The sequence below is a fragment of the Gavialis gangeticus genome, unplaced genomic scaffold, assembly GCF_001723915.1.
Source record: "Gavialis gangeticus isolate Ggan-Ray unplaced genomic scaffold, GavGan_comp1, whole genome shotgun sequence".
In the NCBI taxonomy this organism is placed as follows: domain Eukaryota; kingdom Metazoa; phylum Chordata; order Crocodylia; family Gavialidae; genus Gavialis; species Gavialis gangeticus.
Window position 1 is genome coordinate 46,524,272 of NW_017728994.1, and position 9,550 is coordinate 46,533,821.

At 55.8% G+C, this 9,550-nt stretch overlaps 1 long non-coding RNA gene across 1 annotated transcript in view; it reads right to left on the bottom strand.

Annotated features, from left to right (window-relative positions):
• LOC109287553 overlaps positions 1-356 on the bottom strand; it is a 5,919-nt gene extending 5,563 nt beyond the window's left edge. The window contains exon 1 of the long non-coding RNA XR_002094891.1: positions 326-356. This is a non-coding gene — a long non-coding RNA (uncharacterized LOC109287553). The remainder of the gene's footprint in view (positions 1-325) is intronic.
• Between the last annotated feature and the right edge of the window lie 9,194 nt (positions 357-9,550).

Below are 9,550 nucleotides of genomic sequence, written 5' to 3' on the forward strand. Positions count from 1 at the left end.
AGACCGATGATCACTGGGGGCAAGAAGGGATTTTCCCCCCCGATCAGATTGGCACAGACCTGGAGGAGTTTTTCCTTCCTCTGTAGCAGGGGATGCAATCTCTACCCGGGTTCCCTTGATCCCATCATGATAACATTTCCTAGAAGCATGGTCCTCTGCTTTACCTGTGGCAGGTGAGTGTGTCAGGGTCAATGACAGTCTTATGCAAAATTTAGTGTGGGCTGGTTTGGACAGGGCTGATCATGCCTTAGGCAGGTGTCAGACTAGATGTGACCCCTGCAAGTCCCTTCCAGCCTGACTTCTTCATGATTCAGTGACTCCAGACCCCCTCATTAGACTCCAGACCCCCTTGGAAGATGCCAGCTCTTAATGTTCACTGTTTTTTGACTACAGAAACATCCTAGAGCCACTCTCCTGTTGCTACAAACTCCAAGGACCACAACAGAGAAGAATGGCTTTGCCACTCTGGATCCCCGCTTGACATCCCTGGGTTGATCTCGTGGATCTCGTTCATGTCCCCCACAGTGCCAGTGTGGCGTGGCACCCCTGAAAGGATCTCAAGGCACCCCGCGGCACCCTGATGGAGAAGCACTGGTCTATAAGGTGCGATGCTGCTCTGCCTTTTGGCTGATGTGGGCCTGCCTGGGGCAGCGGGGGGAGAGCTGTGACCTCCCGCAGCCCTGAAGCTGTCATAGACTCTCAGACAAGGAGGCTGGAAGGGACCTCAGGAGGTCACATCTAGTGCAACCCCCTGCTCAAAGCAGGACCAGCCCCTACCACATCATCCCAGACAAGGCTTTGTCTACCTGGGTCTGAAAGATGGAGACGTCACCACCTCTCTGGGTAACCTGTTCCAGTGCTCCTCGTGAGAAAGTTTTTCCTAATATCCAACCTCAACTCCCCTTGCTGCAGCCTGAGCCCATTGCTCCTTGTTCTGTATCTGCCCCCACTGAAACCAGCCCAGCTCCATCCTCTTTGCAGCCCCCGGCAGGGAGGTGAAGGCTGCTATTCAATCCCCCTCGGTCTTCTCCAGACTCAATCAGCCCAGTTCCCCCAGCCTCTCCTCACCAGTCCTGTCCCCCAGCCCCACAACCATTTTCATTGCCCTCCACTGGACTCTCTCCAGTGTGTCCACATCCTTTCTGCACTGGGGGGGGCGCACAACTGGACACAGGACTCCAGATGTGGCCTCCCCGGTGCCGAATAGAGGGGAGAATCGCTGCCCTCGATCTGCTGGCACCGCTCCTGCCGATGCAGCCCAGGATGCTGGTTGCTCTGACGCCGGAAAGGCCGAGGCTCCCGCGTCGGCTAGGATCTGCGGAGGAGATGGAGGGGAAACAATGCAACAGGCCCAGCTTGTTGGATTCCCAATTAGCTTCTCTAAAGTGTGCCGGGGGTGGGTGTTGGATGGCTCTGGCAGGACCCTCCGCTCCCCCCCCACCGCCCCTGCCTTGCGCCGGCAGTTTCAATTAAGCTTGGTGGAATTCAATCTCTTCCCCTTAATAAACTTTCCCGTTGTCTTGCCAACTCCCCTCCGGACACGGAAACGCTATTACTCCCCACACAACAGGAAGGGCTATTTTTCTGCAAACTTTCTAACTGAAGAAGTCAAGGAAGAGGGACCCCCGGCAGGCACCGAGCTAATAGGCTCCAGCAAAATTAACTGCAAAGAAATGTGCAGGAGACTGCGGAGCCGCTGCAGTGAGCAGAGGGGCCGGCACACGCGTGTGCAAGGCAGGTCCTTGGTCGCCAGGCATGTGTGTCAGGAGGTGTGGACACCCCCCTGCTCACCCAGGCATGCATTGCACACCTGTATCTGCCCCATGCACACACCCTAACACGTGTGCCCATTCCCATCACCCTCGCCCTATATGCATGCAGTGGCTGCCTGTCCCCTCTGCACGTGTGTCCTCCCAGGAACACGTGTGTGTGTCCTGAGTGTGCAAGGCCAGGCATGTCCCCTCTTTCCCCTCACCCTGGCCTGGGCTCGGAGAGGCAGGCGTCTCCTTCTCCGCTCTCCTCTCCCTGACAGATGCCTCAGAGCCCGGGGCCGCAGTTAAGGTGACGAGATGCAGCAATTCTTTACGAACATTTCATTCCCGCTCGCTACACGACGTAAATTAGATGGTGTGTTACACTCGGGCAATAAGCGCGAGATGTCACCGCGGCGCCGGCCCATTGGATGGAGAGGCTAATCCTGCCGTGAATTTCATTACTGCTTTTATACAGTCGGAATGAGCCTGGTGACAGCGCGCCTGATTGTCTGGCGCTAGGGGTTTGCTGGAGCGCTGGAAGGATTTCTCCCCGATGCGAGTCCCAGCGAGTGACCCCGCTCGCCAGCCGCGGCTCTGATTGCTTTGCACCTTGTCAGGGGAGGGGCAGCTGCTTCTTTCCCCCTCCCCGGCTGGAGGGAAAGGGAGGTCCTGCCTGGGAGAGGGTTGGGGGGCAGCTGAGTGACTCTGGCGGGGGCCAGTGCCTGCCCCCCCTTGCATCGCTCAGGCTGGGGATGGGATGGGGCTGGGCTGCCCCAATGCTGCTGCTGGCACCAACCCCGCAGGGTCCCGGCTCGGGGGTCGTGCCCCTGCGCTCATGCTGCACCGGGGCAGGAAAGGATTTGGGATCCTGGCCGTTGCTCATCTTCCAGCAGGTCTACCGCCCTCCTGCAGAGCTCGATCCATGGGTTGCTTCCTCCATGCCACCCCTGCAGCATCGTGGCATGTGGCTCAGCCTTTATAGCTCGATGCAAGGGGGCATAATGCCCCTTGTGATGCCCCAGCCCCATGAGCAGATGCCGGGTGTCTGAGCTGCCTGTGCACTGAGGCAGCAATCCCGCCGCATGGTGCAATTCAGAGCCCTGCGTCCTGGCCTTTCCTTGCTTTAGGAGCCCGGTCTCCCTGGAGGGACCTGCGTCCAAGGCCAAGGACACAGGGAAAAAGCCAAGCGACAGGGGAAAGAATCTGGTTTGAGCAAACGTGGTGTCCCAGCGGGTCTGGGTTCAGCTTCCACCAAAGCCCGGGGGCTGGGACCTCCGGCCCTTGTGGGAGACCAGCCGGGTTTTGGGGCTAAGACCCCAGCTGTGCTCAGTCGGAGTCCGTGCAGTTTGCTGGGTCAGATTGCAGCGAGATGGAGAAGTCCTGCAACACGTGCATGCATGTGTGTGCATGCACCCTTCTGTCCGTGGGTGGATCTCGGATTTGGAAAAAGGGGATTCAAGCATTTTTCTCCAGTTAAAGAGAAACTCGATGCTCTACTTGTGTGCTAGGGGCCTGGCACTCTGTTCTTTAAGATCGAAGTAAAAACAAATATACCTATTGGAATAGGCACTGATTCCCTAGACGATATACAAAGTCTGAAAAAATGCAACACATTAGGCCCAGAATAGTTGAAACAGGCAAAGAATCTTGTGTCATTCATCCTGCAAATGCACGTCTCTAACTCAGATTTCTAAGACAAAAATCTAGCCTTCTTCAGCCTCTTCAAAGCACCTCTGAGACTTCACTGTCAGTCATTTCCCCACCTGAGCCAGTGTTCACCTGAGTTAAGAGGACCACCCCTAAGTTGAGGTTTTTATCTCGAGCTAAAAACAGTCTTCAGGGCTGGGAAATGGAAGAGAGACACCCCCAGGAGAGGCTAAAGGCCAGCAGAATTGCAGAAGAAAGGATAGTTTGAACAGTGCAACATCAACACCATTGCAAAGGAGAAAGGGTCATTCCCAGGATTCAGGGAGATGATCATGAGCCATGAAGTCAATGGCCTCCCTCAGCACTGCCTGAATAGAAATGCCGCTGCTTCTCCCAGACAGTTGGGTTTAAACTCTGGAGGGAGCCCGAATCAGTGGGGTACAACTGGATCTGCCCCTGCCTGGGTCCCAGTGTTTGCCAGCACTGAGCAAGGGGTCGCACACATCCCAGCGTGCCCAGCTCTGCCTGGTTCAGCCCTTTGCAACTCGCCGGCTTCCCTGAGACGCCGGTTCTGTTTCCAGGACCCTCTGCTGCCCGTCGGCCATCTGGGCGCAGCTCCTTCCCCTGGGTAAGCAGGGCCAGGCGCTGGCTGCTGTTTGCTAGTCTCAAGTCCCCCGGTGTGGACAGGGAGCAGAGACCATGCCAGGCAATGGCAGCAACCAGGGGGTGTCTGGCAGCTAGAAATACAGAGCCGGTGGGTCAAAAGCACTTCGTGAATAAGACAGAAAGAGCAATGCCTGGTGCCCCGTGCCCATGACAGCAGGCACATGCATGCTGCATGACATGCCGTGCACGGACATGCATGTGCAAGAACACAGCGCCTTTCACAGCGCCTGGCACACCCCCACCCATGCGCTGCTGTGCTGCCGTGGGTGTGAGGTTTTAAATGTCAGCGCAGGGCCTGCGGGGAGGATGAAGCTGCAGATGCTGAAGGTTAGAGATGACGTCCATGTGAGGCTGCCGGGCTGCTCCAAATGGCTTTAAAGGCAAAGCAGGCATGGGAAACGCGGCGCCCAGGAATCGGCTCCCGGTTTTCTGGGCAGCGCTGCACCAATACCGTGCCCCACGGCTGTCTGACGCTGCCCCGGCGACACGTCCACCCCGCTGCCTATTCCTGCAGCCCCGAGAGGTCCAACGGGGCAGGGCTGGTGCCTTCCGGTGCCCGAGAGGCCAGGATGTGGGGCAGGCGTGAAGGTCGACCATGGGAAGGAAATCACGTTCCCCACAGCTCCCTGTTTCCTAGCTCCATCTCTCACCTGCTCCCTTTATTATCCACAGCCGGAGAGAAAGACAGGCTGAGGGTGAAAAGCACTTAGTAAATCAGCCTCTGCCTTCCCAGGGAGGACCCCTCCCAAAGGATAAGTACCTACTGCTGCTGCATGCGGAGGGAATTGCTCCCTAGGCTGTGGTGCCCTCCTGCTCCCCACGAGATCCATGCACAAACCTCCCCCCACCATGTGCAAGTCTGTCTCCGGGTCACAGCCCAGGTCTCACATCCGTGCCTGGGGACCCCCGACCCAGAGCGGCGACCGGAGGCCCCTCAAGGCCGCAAGCCGCTGCATCGGAGACCGAGAGACGGAAAGGACACACTGCCTTAATGTGTATCTATTAGTCACCGAGTGCTTTCCCCTTAGGTCAGCACTTTGGGAAGCTCATGCAGTCCCTGGCAGTGATACTCCATTAGCTCCTCACTCTACATCTAATTAGGGAGAGGAGGAGTGTGTGTGTGCGTGTGCGGGGGGAGTTAACGGCCCCTTTTGGATGAGACACTTTGATCCACATTTTTTACAGCTCTTTTTGAAGAGAGAGGATGGGGCGAAGGGTGGAAATCCCCTCAGCTCCCATGGGCAGAGGGGATGCCCCATGGGGTCCTGAAGAACTGCTGGCTTCTACGCGGCTGCCTTCAGCATTGTGCCTGCCTCAGTTAACCCTCTCTGTAAAGTGGGGATAATGAGCGAAAGGGAGCGAGGCGGTTTGTTTGGAGCAGGACTTCATTTAGGAGGCAAGGATGCAGGGTCCTGGCTACAGCGTCTCGCCCCTCGGTTCAGGCTCAGCCCGATACTGCACTGAGGGTCAGAGAAGGGCAAGGGAGCCATTGCAGAGACTCCCATCAGTGCTGCATGGTGTCAGGAGGGGCTCACACCACCCTTGGTGTGGAGAGCAGCTCTGAGGTGCATGGATAAGACCTGCCAGGCCCCTGCGTCCAAGCCTGGTCTCCACACCTGGGAGGGAGGCAGCCGTGCCGGGCACAGAGGCAGCCTGGGGAACCGGGTCAGCTGTGTCAGGCTCCCACCCTGCAGCCCTGGTAACTGGGTCAGCAGCACTTAAGGAAGGAACAGCAGCCTGCTGACCCCCGGCCCCTTCCCACTCATGGCTTTTGGGGCTGCTTTTAAGGAACTGCTACTGTCACCCCTGACTCTGCTCCAGGGGGACTGCCAACATCTTTACTAACATACACGAAAGTGCCTGTACACTCCACGGGGTTTAATCCTCATGAAATTAAATAGGTTGATAAAATTTAAACTTTTTTTTTTGGAGCGGCACATCAGTGTTTGCATGTACCCCAGGCAGACCCCAGGATTAAACCCCTTGACCCTGCTTTTGGCTTCTCCCTTGGATTTCCCTGTGGATCTGTTTCCTGGCTTCAGCCCCTAGTTTGCCTCCATGCTTGGACTTTGGCCTGTGGATTGTCCCTTGGACCTGGTAACTAGGCCTCTGATTCCCAGCCCCTGACCCTGGCTTGATATTTCGTTCTTCACTCATGTCTTCTGACCCCAGGCCCTAAAATCCCTGGTTCACTCCCAGCTCTACCCACTAGGCTGGACATCCCTGTAGACTGTGACAGGTAGATCCAGCAGGAGGGTCACCCAGAGGAGGCTGGGGCTGTAAAACCTAAGTTGCAGGGTGGGAGAATTGGGTGATTAGTAAGGAACAGGCTGAGAGGAGCTAATTGCTGGGCTCACAGCAGGAAGGAAATCGGGGCATTTTGTGGGGTGGGGGTGTGCATTACCCTCTGCTAACAAAGGCAAACCCTGGTACTGGCTGGACCTTGGAGTCTAACAAAAGCAGCCTTCCAGCATGGCAAACTCTCAGGCCTGAGGGGAATTAAGCTCTGCCAGGGAGGCATGGGTCCACATGGGCTTGGGCATGGCAGGATCTAGGATACATCATCACAGAGACCATCACAGTTTTCTCCAGTTAAAGAGAAACTGGAAGCTTTACTAATATGCCAGGGGCTTGACGCTCTATTATTCAGCTTAAGATCATAGCAAAAGCAGATACAACTGTTGGAATGCACGCTGATTTGCGAGATGATATAAAAAGTTTAAAACAACTCAACACACTTGGTAAAAATTAGTTAGAATAGTCCAAAGACCTTGTGTCATTAGTCCTGCAGTCTTTCTAGTTAAAGGTGCATCTTTTATTCAGATTCATAAAACAAAATCTAGCCTTCCTGAGCATCTTGGCAGCGCATCCAGTGCTTCACTGTGAGTCATTTCTACACCTGAGTTAAAATCACCCCAGCAGCTAAAACAGCTCAAAACAGTTGCCGGGCTGGGAGAGACTTCACCAGGAATGGTTAAGAGACAGCATTGCAGGAGAAAGGGTAGGTTGAATAATGGAGCATCAAGATCATTGCAAAGGAGAGGGGGTTGTTCACACCTGTGAGTGGCGAGAGATTAGCAGGAATCAGGGAGAGGATAAGGAGCCGTGAAATCAATGGCCTCCCTCAGTGTTGCCTGAATTGATGCTGTTACCTCTCTCAGGCAGTTGGGTTTAAAGTCTGGGTGCATGAGGAACCTAAGGGGGGTCAACTGCACTTCTGCACCCCCTGGACCCACCCCTTGGGGTCCTCACCATGGGATGCAACCCAGCATCGGGGAGCAAGACCCTGAGGCTGCATGGGAGGGCAGGCTGGAAAGGGCCTCGACACTGTGAATGCAAATGCCTGCTGCATCCCTTTGCATCATGCTCGGCACGCTCACAACACTCGCAGTGCTGTCCTAGGCCAGCGACCATAATCCAGGCTCATGCTTCAGGGCTTGGGCTGGTTGCTTTAGGGGTCGTGAAGGAATTCTCCCCTCTGCCCAGCTGGTGATGTGCATACCTTTTGGGGTTTCTCCCACCTCCCCTCATAGTCCCGGAGATGGCTACAGCTGGAGCAATGGCACCAGCACTCCCAGGAGGGATAAAGCATCTCTCCCAGATGCCCGCGGAGGGCTTTGCTCACATTGGTCTGAACACACCCTGGGTAGGATCAGCAGGGACCCTGGCACGGGATGGGACCCGTTTCCTTTTGTGTCGTGGGGTCTCACCCCCCTGTCTGGGCATCTTTCAGCAGATGCCTGGCAGAGCCCTGGCCAGCCCTGGGGTCTGTCTGGGCTGGTTTGGACAGGGCTGATCCTGAAGCCCGCAAGGCGCTGCTTACAGGACATCCTCTTTGTAGACAGATTGCATCCTTCTAACCCGGATAAATCCAGTGCTGGGTACAGCCGGCTCCTAGGATGCAGGAAGGAGCCCATAGACAGCTCTCTAAAAACATCAGCGGTGACCAGAGAAACTAATAATCTGTCGGGCATCATCAAGAAGGGACTTGATAGCCAAACAGGGAATGGCATTGTGCCACTATCCAAGTCTGTGGGGCACCCACGTCTTGAACACGGTGTGCTGTGTTCTGGTCCCCGCATCTCCACAAGGATGAGGTAGGAGTAGAAAAGGTGCAGAGAAGGGCAAGCAAAACGATTAGATGCCAGACCAAGAGAGGGGGTCACCTGTGGGGATCACACCTGCCTTTCAGTCTCTGCACAGTGCATGGAAGGGAGTGGGATCGTGAGGGTGGGGAAACTGAGGCACAGCCCCCTGTAGCTCAGTGGAAGAGGCCGGGGCAGAACCCAGGCCTGCAGGGGCCCTTCCAGTTCCTGTCCTGGCTTGGGGGTGGGGGGCAATTGTCCTTCTTTTTCGCTGCTCCCCGTCACCTGCTGGGGCAGGACCAGAGCAGTCAGTTAGCTCCTGCCCGTGCGAGGTCCTGCCGCCCCACAGCCCCGTGCCAGCTGGATCCCAGCAAGGGGACCACGGGCCTGGGCAGGTGTCTGTGCATCTCCTCTTCGCCCCTGCACCTAGCTCCCCACCCCCACGCTGCTCCCATCTATTGCCAGCTGCTGACGTTCATCATAATTAATGACTCCCCTGGAAAAATTCAGCTCCTCCAAACCCAGGAGCAAAGAGAAGTTAAAGGAACCCCATCCAAAGCCGTTCAGGAGACCATTTGTCCTCCCCGGGGGCCCCAAATGACCCGTATCCCATATCCTCTATCAAGGACTCTGCCCCCAGAGCAATAAAACCTCCAAGCTGGATCGGGGCCGGCCCGAGCTTCGGTTCTGGTTAAGCAAAGCCTGAGCGGGCAGCGCCCAAAAGAAAGGCCAGCATCTCCCTGATTTTGTGGTCGTTACAGCTATTCAGATAAGAGATGGGCATTAAACTGTAACGACCGCAGGACTAATGAAGCAACATGATTATTTCTGCCTAGTTTGTTGTGTTTTTTAAATGCTAGATATAACGTAGCCCATCAGTGCACGTGCCAATAAAGTTATATTTGTTTCTGCTTTCCTTAAACAGAATAATATAGCGCCAGGCCCCGGGCGTGTGAGTTAAGCTTCCAGTTTCTCTTTAGCTGGAGAAACAAGCGCCTTGCGTCTTTATAAGGATGTGCCGCGCGGGCTGCCGCCCTCCCTCTTTGCAAATCCCAGCTCTGCCCACGATGCTGCTGCAATGCCACGCTGGGTGCCCACGTCTGCACCAGCACAAAGACCTGTGGTTAGAAACGTCAGAGCTGCCCTGTGCAGGGTCAGACCCGGGTCCGCCTTGCTCAGAGACGGTCTGCAAGCAATCCCAAGCGACTTTCTCTTCACCATGGAGTATTTTGGAAACCCCCTCCTGTCCCCCCTCCAGCAGCTCTTGTCTAGGCTGGCCTGGCCTCGTTAGTCTCTCCTCATTGAGAAGCCCCTCCATAGCCCTCGTTATCCTTGCTGCTCCTCTCCAGCTCCAGATGGATGCATGAAAGGGCATCGTGATACTTTCCCGTTGCTTTA